Source organism: Hippocampus bargibanti, linkage group LG20 (assembly GCF_051943395.1).
Source record: "Hippocampus bargibanti isolate YZ-2025 linkage group LG20, ASM5194339v1, whole genome shotgun sequence".
NCBI classification, from domain to species: Eukaryota; Metazoa; Chordata; class Actinopteri; order Syngnathiformes; family Syngnathidae; genus Hippocampus; species Hippocampus bargibanti.
In genome coordinates this window covers 12,506,629-12,519,900 of record NC_142753.1, presented here as the reverse complement: position 1 = coordinate 12,519,900, position 13,272 = coordinate 12,506,629, and the positions used below count along the sequence as shown (strand labels likewise).

General features: G+C 45.7%; 1 long non-coding RNA gene across 6 annotated transcripts in view; it reads left to right on the top strand.

The window, feature by feature from the left end:
- LOC148883312 (uncharacterized) overlaps positions 1-11,725 on the top strand; it is a 33,599-nt gene extending 21,874 nt beyond the window's left edge. For 3 of the 6 annotated variants that reach the window (XR_016113465.1, XR_016113466.1, XR_016113470.1), the window contains one exon: positions 9,236-10,406. This is a non-coding gene — a long non-coding RNA (uncharacterized LOC148883312). Of the gene's footprint in view, positions 1-113; positions 192-3,780; positions 5,037-9,235; positions 10,407-10,439; positions 10,536-11,462 lie in introns of those variants that run through there. The other 3 variants (XR_016113467.1, XR_016113469.1, XR_016113468.1) reach the window with 3 other exon arrangements.
- Positions 11,726-13,272: the final 1,547 nt, after the last annotated feature.

Genomic DNA, 13,272 nt, shown 5'->3' with positions numbered 1-13,272 from the left:
CCCAAATGTATTTGGGAATGGAAAAGTCATTCCCCAATGTGTTGGGTTTTGTTTGTTCTTGTTTGGGTGCCGTATCCATCTTGGCGGTTCTACTCTTCTGTATCTTTTCCAAGAGATTTGGACGTCCTCCTTAGCCTGGAGCGTCGAGTTCCCGTTTCTCCGTCGTTGCGATGTCGGCTTCCTTCCTCAAGGTGATGCAAATGAGCGCTGGCGCTGATCCGCCGACCTGCCGGGCACGTGTGGCGGCCCGTGAGCAAGCTACTTCTCCGCCTTCTCTGTCACCCCGCCGTCTCACTCCCATGGTTTATTATTGCGCTATAATCGCTTCCATCTGCGTCGCAAAGCAACCCTGTAGACCCCAATCAAGAACAAAAGATGAGTGAGGCGGGAAAAAAGGGCATTTTCCCGCCAATCTAAACTATTCTCGGCCGGCCTTCTCGTGAAATTAAAACGCCAGCGGAGTCCCTTTTCCCTTTCTGTCGGCGATCTTATCATTTTGCCAGACTTTGATGCAGCTTCACTCACAATTAGGAATTCAAAAATAATCATAATACATTTTATTTCATCACTCTCAAGGTCACTTTAGAGTCAGGATCAGTTTTTCTGTCGGTGAGCGTTTACTCAACCCGGAAGTAACTCAAATAGATAGAAAGTTAGCTAGCTAGCTAATAGACAACTAATAGATAGTTAGCTGGATAGTTCAATAACTCAAATAGGTAGGGGTTGAGTGAACGCTGGCGTGTGTGGCTGCCACTCACTTATTATTATTATAAAGTTATCTAGCTAATAGATAGCTAGCTAGCTAAATAGTTAGCCAGCCAGACAGCTAATAGATAGTAAATAGCTAGCTAGCTAGGTAAATGTGATTCATGTTGTGTTACATGACGAGCAACTTTCCAGTTGATGCTTTTAGTGTTATTTTCACTTTGTGTTCCAGATCCAAGCAGGCGCCAATGAGCGGCAGCGGTCACACGTTAGCTTTGATGCGTACATCTCGGGGTCAGCGGCGGGTGGGGGAGGAGGAGGGAATACCCACTTTGAAACCACGCGGGACTCCCGCTCCTCTGATCTTGAATCAGATTAAGTCCGCAGCCCCCAATTACAGCCAATCAGAGGCAATTACATTAAATGTAGCCTCATTACGGGTCATTAGAATGCCTTGGAGATCGATAGCTCGTCGGGCGGGCGACCGTCGCATGTTTGGTCAGGAAATGTGTGGTGGAGGCGTCACGGCGTCAAGAAAAAAATCCAAAAGCTTTTTTTTGTTGTTGTTGTTGTTGTTGTTGTGCTGGGGGCGTTCAACTCGTGGCAAAGCTCCAATGAGCCGCCACAAATCCAGCGTATGTGCTCACCGCTGCCCATCCAAGGCTTGATTTTCTCTCTTTGACATTTTGGAGCGTCGTGATTGTTAGCCGTTTACGGCGTAATGTTGTTTTCCCCAATTGCGGATTAATTTCAACTGTCATGTTTTTTTTGAAATGTAAAATGCTGAGCTCACGTATATCCTTTTTGGGGTTTTTATTGACGCCATGTTTTGGCAGCAGTTTGAAGGCCCTCTCACTGAGTGCGAGGGAATGTCTCTGGCTCGTGTTGTTGTAGGGCTTTGAGTTACTGACTGCCAGCGACTTGATGTTTGACTTGGGCTGATGCGAGCTATTCACATACAACCCCCCCCCCCCCCCCTCGCCCCTGACACTGCGCCGACGCGGCGAAAGGTGGAAAACAAAGCAGGTTTTCAGTTTAAATTCAAGTCGACACCCCGGAGCCCAGCGGGCCCCCCCGTCGCGTTTGTCCGTCAAATCTTTGGCTTTCTGTCATTCAAAAGGTCACTCCCCCTCCCCTGACCGCGTCACCTCCCGCTTTCTTATTTCCACTTGATCGTATCACCGTGATTAACTGCCAGACGTGCGCAAAAAGTTTTGCCGACCCGCAGGATGGAGCGCAGTGGCCTGTTTTTGTCCGCCGTGAAGATCGGAGATGTTGGAAGAAAAGCTTCCTTCTCGTCCAAGCGGTTGGCGAGCAAACTCAAATTGCAAGGCGGAATGTGATATAGCTATATAGTTAGTGTCGAGGTGGGGGCGTTAACATTCAAAAGGAAAAGGCAGAGCATAAACAAATAGTCTGGCGCTAATTGGCGCTGATTGCCCAGCTGAGATTTGACTCTGCTCGGGTTTATTTGTCCTCGTCGGCGAGATAAACATCACGGTGAGCCTTCAAGAAGAAAAATGGACGCTATACATGAGAGGAGGCCAGCGGAAAAACAGTCGCACACATCGCCGCGTACCGAACCGGTGAGAGCGCAGACCCCCCCCACTCCTCTCTCTGAGCAAACATTTTTTGCGACAGGATTTTCCCCAAAGCGATCCAAATTCATTTTCTTCCTTTTTTTTATGTTAGACGGTGCAGGTGGCTCGTGAATGTATCGCTGATTAATGCTCACCGCTGCTCACCCACAGAAAAAAACATGTTCCTGTTGTGACTGAAAAATGACCTTGAGAGTTTTGAAAGGCGCTTATAAATACAATGTATTATAATTGTAATCATAAATATCCGAGCAAGTCCCCGCCCTCCTCCATTGGCCATCCATTGCATGCGCACGCATTCCTTCATGCCTTTCCTGCAATGAAGAAAGCCCTTCGAGGGGCCGTCGGTCAGCGACGGGAGTCAAACTTGCAACAAAAGGCCCTGAAGAGTTTCTCACAAGGCCCCAAAAAAAAGGAGAGACGCAACAAAAGGGGGCGAAGACGGACAAGGAGACAGCCAGAAACTCGCCCTGAGATGGACCGACGTGAGCGGCCGTGACGCCACTTTCGTGAAGACGGACTGAAAGCGAGCGATGGACAAATGAGACACAAACATAGTCATCGCAGTTTGAAAAACGGGGAGGGGGGCCGGTAGAAGCGTTGGGGTGACAGCGGGACGACAGGACCCGGGTGTTCTTTTATTGTCCCGTCACGTTAAAACTGCGCCCACTCGAGCATCAAAACACAGAGGAGGAGGTGGAAGGGGGAAGGGGGGGATGGGGGGGATGGTGGGGGGGCGACCGTGTCGGAGACTTTTACTCCAGTTTTGAAAAGCCAATTCACGGAGTGACAGTTCCTGGCAGGGGAAGAAACCAAAAAGTGAAGGGATCGTGGGACACTGGTTGAAGAGGTTAGGGGGTAATCAGGGAGTGCGGGGTCACGTGGATGCGTGGGCCTTGGGGGGTTTTGGGGGGGGGGGGCAGTGTGCCAGGCTGTGAAAGGCGCTTGGGTGGGCCGTGTGTCGGCAAACGCGGCATCAGGGAACACTTGCTTCATCCAAATGGCTCCAATGGTAGCTATAATGATAGCCGTTTGCTATCTATTAGCTCTGGCTGGCTAGCTAGCTAGTTATCTGGCTAGCTATCTATTCACGATCTAGCTGGCTGGCTATCTAGCTAGGTATCTGTTGGAGTCTCAAGTACTAATAGCTATCTCTTTGCTAATGGCTAACGGCTATGTATTTGCTGGCTAGTGGCTATCACTGGTGAAAAGGACGCTTTGATCTTCTTTTTTTAATCTAAAAGCGCTTCATACAACATTGAGAATGCTTAAAATTGATTGTGTTTTGTGTTGCGTCACATTACTTAGTTTTTCACTTCAAGATGGCGCCATGAGAGTGGCTGCCATTACAGCAGCTCCTGTATTTTGTTTGTCTACTTCTTCCTTTCCTTTTCCATCACTTTGCGGCTGTGAAATGTCCATTTTTTTCCACTGCGAGACGAATCCAATCCAATCTGTCCAATTTGTCTCAAAACAGTAAAGTCACTGCAAAGGCTTGAAGGCGCCATTTTATTTCCCAACCAAAGAGAGACAGAAGAAGAAGAAGAAGAAGCAAATGCACGGGTGGCGTTCAAAGACATTCCTTTCTGGCCGCTTACTGGCTGTCACTCAGTGCCTGGCTCAAAGGCGGACGGCCGGCTGGTTCTCATCGGTGTCATTCAGCCGTCAGTCGGCGTGACGGGCGGCCCATCGGGCGTCCGTGTCGCCGTGCGGAAACTGTCCGTCAGCCAGCCGGCAGCCGCGCGTGACATCATCGCGCGCGCACTTTGCTCTTCAAATTGGGACATTCGGCGAGAAGGTGGCGCCATACTTGATGGCTGTCCTCCCCTCCACTTTGCAGCGCGTCAACACTCGGACATAGCTGACAGCTGGACACTTCCGCAAGACGAGAAACAGACTCCGTCCACTCGTACCGTGGACGCAATCCATTCACGACAAAATTGGAACAAATAAATCCTGACTGGCTTGGGAGCTCGTCAATTGTTCTGGCTTGGCTCACTCGGGCAAGCAAAGACGGCAGCCGCTGCACTAGTATCATCGGGAAAACAATTGCAAACTTTGATTTGGGAGGAAGAAACTGTTAGAATGCCCGCTGGATTTGGTGCGCATGCCTGGGGGAGGTTGGGGGGGTCGCTGGAAAAGGTGGTGGGCAGGGTGCGGAGGGTCCAGTAGGATTTTTCCATTGGTTTTTTTAGACCAAATGAGGCAAGCGAAAAAAGAAAACAGGAAAAGACTCTATTTTTATCAATAAGGTCAGAAAAAGGGTTTAGTGGAGCTTTTTTTGTATTTTGTTCATAGACTGTGTGTGTGTGTGTGTGTGTGTGTGTGTGTGTGTGTGTGTGTGTGTGTGTGTGTGTGTGTGTGTGTGTGTGTGTGTGTGTGTGTGTGTGTGTGTGTGTGTGTGTGTGTGTGTGTGTGTGTGTGTGTGTGTGTGTGTGTGTGTGTGTGTGTGTGTGTGTGTGTGTACGTGTACGCTCTCTCTCTGTGACTCCATCAAGCAGATGGGAAATGGGGAACCCTTGAACCATGTCGTCGTGACAACTATTATGACAGATGACTATATCATCTCAGGAAGCCAAATGTCTTTCCCGCATGTGTCTTCTAAGCTCTGATGACTCTGCGTGTCCTGATTCGGATTCTCTGCGCTAGGGGTCAAAAGGTCACTTTGGAAGTTAAACAATTACGCGCGCAAGTTACGCCTCAAAACCTCAACGCGGCTTGATCTCATTTATGTTCAGCAGTTTTCGCAGATCGGTCCGTTTGTCCGTGGGTTTTTTTTTTTTTTTTACTCATTCACTGCCAGATGATGTGCAAAAATGTGTCCACTGCTATGCCAGGGTTTTTGTCATTCTCACTCAAATTGCAGGACCCACACAATATTGACTTTTACAACTAGATAAACATTTCTAAATATCTCTCTTAGTCAAAAAAAATCCCGACCCCTGATATCAACATTCAAAGTAGAGTAAGAAACCTTAGACTGTCTTCTTTCATCGGAAAGAAAGAGTTAATTCCAAAGTGACACGGGTCTGGAGTTATCTGAGCTTGAAATGGGGGCAGCTGTACAAAATACAATGCATATTGGTGCGTATAGCGCTTTAACAACAGCTGAAGCTAAAAACGCTAACATGGACAAAAGGCAAATAAATGCCGCCCCCTCATGGAAGGGAAAAACATTGCCAGAGGTCTGACCAGCACTTTATGGGCACCCCAGCACAAGTAAAAGCAAAAGCGGTACATTCGGGACTTGCGGCGAATGATTTAAAACATTAGAAACAGTCCCGTGAAAAGAAAAAAAAAAAGCCAAGAAAATGGAGAGGACTTTTTGCACACGTCAGGTGGAGGACTTGACAGTTTTTGGGAAATAAGCCATGTTGTCATTTTGATGAACGCGATCAGTGCCCAACGAGCCTTGAAGCCATTCAGTCGATAAATCGGAAGCGCAGCATTAACAAATCAAATCAATCAATCGTGGCGACTCATGTGGTCTGAAAGAGACGCAACGTAACGCAGCCAGCGGTCTCTGAGCAACCAGGCGGAATCCTCGGAGTCGTTTGTGGAATCCCAGGATTGTCGCCAACGGATGCCTTTTACAAATGGACGTCAGCGGGCAACACATCACAGGCGGCTTGCCGTTTGCGTGTTCTCTACAAAGCGTCTCCACATGCCTGACTTTGATTTGGGTGATCCGCGGGAACAATAAATATTCTTTTCCATCCCTTCCAACATCACCTGTGTCAATAACGATGCGGAGAAACTGCGCTGTCTCGACAAATGTTGACATCTGGATGATGTTTTTGGCTTCAGAGCTACTTAACTCATTCCAACCATTTATTTATCTGCTTTCACGGCAGCTGCAACAAAGCGCTTCACGTAATAGTCAACATAAAGCAAAATAATAAACACAACAGTAGCATGAAAACATGTACTGTACACTTGTGTCATCTTAACAACTTTCCCCTTTGATGTTGAAGTATTCAAGTATTCAAATTCAATCCATTTTTAGATACATTTGGTACTTTTCCATTTTTCTTCCAATGGGCAACATTGCAGTTTTGATCGTCAAATTAACTCATTCACTGCCATTCCCAAATTTATTCGGGAATTGAAAAGTGTGACGTTGAGCGCCATTTCCGAATTTGTTCGGGTTTTGTTTTTTTTCTTGTTTGGGTGCCGATAAAGCCTTTTTTCCATCTTAGTGTTTTTAGCTTCAGTTGTTGTTAATCAATACGTATTGTATTTTGTACAGCTGCTCCCATTTCAAGCTCAGATAACTCCAGGCCCATATAACTCTTTTTCTGATGAAAGAAGACAGTCAAAGGATTCTTACGCTGTATTAAATGTTTATGTAGTCCTAAAAGTCAATATTTTGCGGGCTCTGCTATTTGAGTGAGAATGACAAAAACCCTGGCACTGGAGTGGACACATTTTTGCACATCGTCTGGCAGTGAATGAGTTAAGGGGAACCAATACCAGGAATAACTTCAATGTTGTCAATAAATTTAGTGAAGAAACGGAAATGATGACAAAGTGGCAAAGCACCCGTCCGTCACTGTCAAGTGTCCTTGAGCGTTTTCAAAGGCGCTGATGAAGGAAACGTACAACAAAAATGGAAGAAATAAATCAATATATGAATCTGAGACAGGGTGCTTTTTAAGGGGGGCGGGGCTTACTTGCATTATCGCTAACTATGAATCCAAATGCCGTCCGTCTCTTGCTAGTTGGCCCTTCGGCCGCCTTACAAGAAAAGAAAGGCGGGAAAGAAGAAGAAGAAGAGGTGGTCTCCGAGGTGGCACGCGGGAGTCCGTCTCCTTGCTGAGGCCTTCAATCGGGCTCGGGGCGGGCCTTGAAAAGTGCCAAAGGAGCGGCATAAAACGTGGCGAGCAAACAGCAAAGCTGTCAAGCCATGAGCCGAGGCGCTAAAAGATGAGCGCAGCCCAACGCTCGGCTTTTATAGCCCACAACTCCCAGTCGCAAGCCCGCTAATGCGCCATTTAACAAGCTGAAAATCCTCCCATTTCTTCGCCCTTCGGCTCCCTTTAGGAGTTCCTCCGTCAGCGCTTTACAAGGGAGGAAGCGTGAATGTTGTCAATTTGGATTCACGCCGCTTTACAACCGCGTGTCCTTTTGTTCCGCGCGACAAGTTGGATCCTCAAGTGGCACTTAAAGGACAACAAGTTGCGGCCATCATTTGTCAAATGACTTCTACTGAGCGCATTTGACAAAGATTCCGGCGCATATTCAAGCTACATTTGACCGTTTAAGACTGCCGCTGAATATTCAGGACGTCTTGTTTTCCAGTTGAAGACGATGCCCTAAGAGACGTCACGGAGGGAACGCCCCTGACCGAGAAAGCCACACACAATGCATTTTGGGTACTTTGCCTGGTCTGAAAACATCGTGTTAATCCATGTTGATGGCGAAATTAGAAGGAAAACGACATCAATAACGCAATGGTGAATCGTTGTGTCGCAGCCAATTGCGGTAACACGCATAAAGAAGGTGTAAGTTGACACAAATTCCCAGCGGACAAATCAGCCCATTTCCAACCGAGCTTGGGCGCCATCTTGTGCATTTTCTGGGCGCTACATTGGAGTCCAGACGGCTCCAATGGGAGGACTTCTTGCATCCATTGCAAACATTTATGCTTTCCTCTTGAGAACTATTTGAATCGTATTCATAACTGGATGAGAAACAAAAAAGCATCTTCTCCCAATCTGAAGCCATTGTTTTGATTCTGGAGCAAGGCAGTTTGTGAAGGACTACCCTGGCGTGACGTCACCAACAAGGAGGCGGGACTCTCTGAATCTCCCCAGTTTCGAGCTCATTTTCTGGCAGTTTTGGGACACTTTTTATTGGTGTTTTGCATTTGACTCAAAATATCAGACTGCCTGTTTTGGCTATTTTAGATGTTGTCAAATGTTGTTCTGATGCCAGTTAGAATGGTGTCGGTTGTCCTTTAAATTAGCCGATATCATCGTCATCTTTCAAGCTTTCATTGGACAACGGAATACCCATGCGGTTCATCCACTCACGGAGGTGGTTAGGTAGCGATCAAAGCACCCGAACCATCTGGGTCAATTAGGGTCCAAAAAGCGTTGCAGTGGCAGCTGAGTGGACTGAGATGTGACCGGCGCTGGTGGCAAGGCTCAAAATCGTACCCTCTTCTTATGATGTAAACATCTGTCAGCCATTGATTGCGCCCCCCCCCCCCCCCCCCCACATCTCCCTCGACCCCATACCGCCTCAGAGCTCGGCAATTCAACATGCTCTTTCACTCTCAGCTGAAAGAGCGACTGTGAATTTGGACTAAAAGCCAGCAAAGTTCATTCCTGTGACTTGGACGGCTCTAGTATTTATGCGCTTTGTGTTTGTGTTACCTTAATCGAAATTAACAACCCCCCCCCCCAAAAAAAAAAAATTCAAGACAACAAACTGATCATGCTATCTATCTATTTGCTATCTCTCTAGCTAGCTAGCTATGTAGCTGGCTATTTATTAGCTATATGGCTATCTAGCTAGTTAGCTAACTGTCTATTTGGCTATTTAGCTATCTGTCCAGGATCCATATACCAGTGGACATAGAGCAGATACCCCCAACCCCCGAAGGCTCAGGTTTCCCCCTGCGCCCCCTCCGTCATCCCTCCCGTGCTGGCAGCAAGCCTCCGCAGGCCTTCTCTACGCATCAATTACGCAAGCCCCTCCCCCTCGCCCCTGTAGCTCTGGCCCCTCCCTCCTTGACCCCATGGGGGGGGGGGGGGTTAGCTTGGAGATTGTTCTGGCCCAGGCATCTCTCACAAGTCTGTGGCTACGGACCGTTTGGCGGCGTCGGGCTATGAGCTAAAAAGGACATGGAATCAAAAGTTAAAAAATGCAGCAAAATGACACATTTTGTGTATTTGCGCGCAACGCCTGCTTTTTGTTTCCATCAGGCGTCGCCAGTGAAAGGAAGTAAATGATGACCCGACCGACATAAAGCCACGCTAGTGTATCATCCACGGCGGCGCGGTGATTCACGACGCCGCTAGCTAACGCAACAAGTCAAGTAAAGCACAAGTAACTCAAATTCACGACTTGAGTCAGTTTCGACCTTCCATCACTGCGGTCTTATTATGGGATGTAAATCTTGACATGGGTCTGTCTATCTTTGCCAGGAATCCCCTCAAGCATCTTGTATTTGGCAGCTGCGCTATGGCCAATGATTCTCCATGACAACTCCCACAAGCGTCAAAACGTTTTTGGGGATGATTTTCTTTCTGCCGCATTGATCGGATTTATGTCGCTCAGCGATTTTTTTTTTCTCTTTTGTTTCTAATTGTTACCAAGCGGAAAGCAACTCTGTGTGCTAACGTGTGCACAGAATGCCTTTTGTACAGCCACCCCCATTTCAAGCTCATTCTGGCAGTGAGTGAGTTAATACTATTTTTTGTTGTTTTTAATATGGACAAAAAATGGGGTCAACTTCTGTATCTACAAAGGTTTACTTGAATATTACATTTTAACTAATTCACTGCCAGACTGTGCAAAAATGTGGCCACTCCAGTGCCAGGGTTTTTGTCATTGTCACTTGAATTCCAGGACCCACGGAATATTGACTTTAAGGACGACACGTGGATAAACATTCAACATAGCATTAGAAAGCTTTCATCAGAAAAAAAGTTCATTCCTAAATGATATGGGCTGGAGTTATCTGAGCTCGAAATGGGGGTGGCTGTACAAAAATACAATGCACATTTATTGATTGATATACAATACAATACAATACAGTACATCCGTATTGGTTTACGTAGCGCTTTTACAACAACTGAAGCTGGAACAAAGCGCTAACGTGGAAAAAATGGAAATGCTACCCCCTTGTGGAAAAGAAAAAAAACATTGCGAGAGGCCATGCCCAAAGCTTTAACGGCACCAAAACCCGAACAAATTCGGGAATGGCGCTTTACGTCATATTTTCAATTCCTGAATAAATTTGTGAATGGCGGTGAATTAGTTTAAAATGAGTCACGATGTGTTGTAATGGCTGAAAGAATGGAAGACGTACTCAACCGTTTTTAAAAATGTATTTATTTTTCTAATGACTCGGCGCTCGACCTCACAGCGGCTCAACTATATTTCTCGACCTAACTGTGTCAATAGGAGGCACATTATCTCTAATGGCGCTGACGGCGTAGGCCATCGTCATCTCTATCGATGAACTCAAGAGGACCTTCACTCCACCCTCTCATGTCCAGGGTAATAAGGACCACTCTTCTCCCCTCGCCCGCCCGACGTATAAAGCCTTTTAATCAGCTCCCAGAGGGATGTATGGATATGATATGGGGGGATAAGGAGGGACAGGGGCGAGGAAGTCCATTACAAGTGGTCACAATCGGCGCGGCTTAGACTCAAATACAGCAGCGACATGCCTGATCGATACACACGGTGGCCACCTATTTTGGTCTTCCTCGTTGAAGCATCGATTTCAGAGACTTTCAGCAAAGCCCCTTCGTATTTATATGCGTGTGCAGTCGTAACGTTCCAAATCACCACTGGTTGCATCGCTGTTTTTCTTCAGAAACGGCCATTTTCTTCTTCTTTCTGTTTTCTTTTGCGAGAAGAGGGCGGGGGGGCTGCCAGTCTCGGTAAGCCACACCGACTTTATCGAGGCGGCCATCTCAGGCTCCGACCTCAAATCCAGTACTGCCTATTGAGCTCGAGGGAAGGAGGGAAGGGGGGTTGTGAAGGATCTTGTCAGCACCTTTTTCACATTGGCCTCGCCGTGGGCTCTGGATTCTTCTGAACTGGGTTGAGGATACGGGCAGGAATGTACAAAAAAGTACAGATCTTAAAAAAGTTAACATGTTATCCTGTCCGGTTATTCTTGGAGAAGTTAAACAGCGTCGTTATGGAGAATTATGAAGAGATCCACATCCAAGGCTAATGTTGAACAGTAGCGACATCTAGTGGGTGATTCTTCATCTACAAGACCACATCGACGATACCTTGTCGAAACGAAACGGTGGATAACTTATGGGAAAGTGTACAGTAATAAAACATATGCGCTAGATCGGGGGCTTATGAAATAATACAGCCACTTTTTCTCCTAGACTTTGCTGATAAACGTGTTGCTAAATTGAATGCTTCTTAGAACAAGTCAAAGAAATTCATTTTGATTTGCAGATGACTGTCTTACCACATACTTCCGCTGCGCGGCGCCAGAGAATCAACCAAAATCAGAGCGCGACCTGATTGGCCGATGCAATATGTGGGTGGTGATGGGATGAACCAATGGCGAAGGTGGGTGTCGATGACGGCGGACGATTGGCTAAAGCTAACTGTCAATCAAGCACCGACAGGGTGTGGAAGGAGACATGCTGCCAGTGTGATGTTTTCCTCTCTGGAGGTCAGAGCTCCTCTCTCTCTCACACACACACACACACACACACACACACACACACACATTTACATTTTCTTTCTCCCACACGCACGTGGAAAAGTTAAAAAAAAACACGCACACATTTACTTCGATATTTAACATAATAAAGATTTTATTTAATTTCTCTTTTGACACTGACTACACAAAATACGTATTGAAAATGCTTACTCAACTGTAAACCAACAATTTTAAAATAATTGTGATCAAATTTAATGGTCCCCTTTATTTTGATTAGCTTTATTTCTTTTTGTTGTTAGATGTGAGAAACAGTGAACCAGTTCTAAAGTATTTTAATAATTTTAAAATTCTTCCACATAGGACGATAATGACAGACCCAATGACAGTGTTTTTTTTTCTTCAATTGCTTTAAATTAAAAACGATGTCTCAACGTTTGCGGAAAAAATAAAAATAAAAAATACATTTCTATCCAGGTTACCAGATGTAAAAATCCTAAAGTTATAAAATATCTAGATGAGTGAAATAATAGTTTAATTAAAGCAGATTCCAATCAATGCCACGAGTGCGTGCTCTGACGTTTGCTTTGACTATAACATCAATTCGGCTACCAATCAATACTAATAGAATAGGTTTCATGCACTGTCTATTCAGCGTGGAAAACGGACTAATTTCAAACATTGAGAAATATGGGAAAAATTAGCAAGTTAAAATACAAATTTAAAATGTATTACTAGCGGAGTGAAATTGGTTTATTTGAAATGTTAATAAAATATTTTTGAAAAACAAAATCACGAAGCAAATCTTCCACTATTCAAGGTTGGGAAATCGTGCCGATGGAATAACTCGTTTGCTGTGCTTTCAGTCTTCCCATTACACCGTAATGCGCATGCGCCTAAACGATTCGACGTCACCTGATATTCCGCCAATCAGCTCGGTCTCGAGAGCTGCGTGTGGCCATGATTTAAGAGCAGCCTTCTCGCTGCAATAAATCTGTCACAACTTCACAAAGATGATTGAACTGTATTTCACATCGTTATGAAAATACTTGTGGATTAATCAGGTGACTGTTAAAATTGTGTCCGACCAGCTGGAGAACATTATTTTCAACGTGTTTTTTCGGTGAATTTGATCATTACTTTTTAGGGATACATATGTTTACATTTTTAAGGGATCGGTGACGTGTATGAATAGGTTGCGACCTACTTTTGGACCATTCTGACATCTTGTGTGTATATTGACTTGGGCTGTTATTGGTTAATGTATTGTGATGGGTTAGTACAGGCAGTTTATAAATGGGACTTTTGATTTCAGAATGACTTTAGAAATAAAGGACAAAGAAGCACAAACCGCAAAAGTCTGTTTTCGATGTACAGTATGTATCTTTTGATTAGACCGGGAAAATCTGGTCAGTAGTGTTACCAAGTTTAAACGGCAGGTGTCGCAGTTGAGCCACCGAAGAAATACACCCTTTGGATCCTGCAACGGTAGTCGCTGGAATCCATCACGTTTGTCCAAAACTGAGACGACAAATAATTCTTCCTCCCATCATCCAAAATATTGATTGTAGGTTTCTCCCAATTGTCCAGAGGTATAAC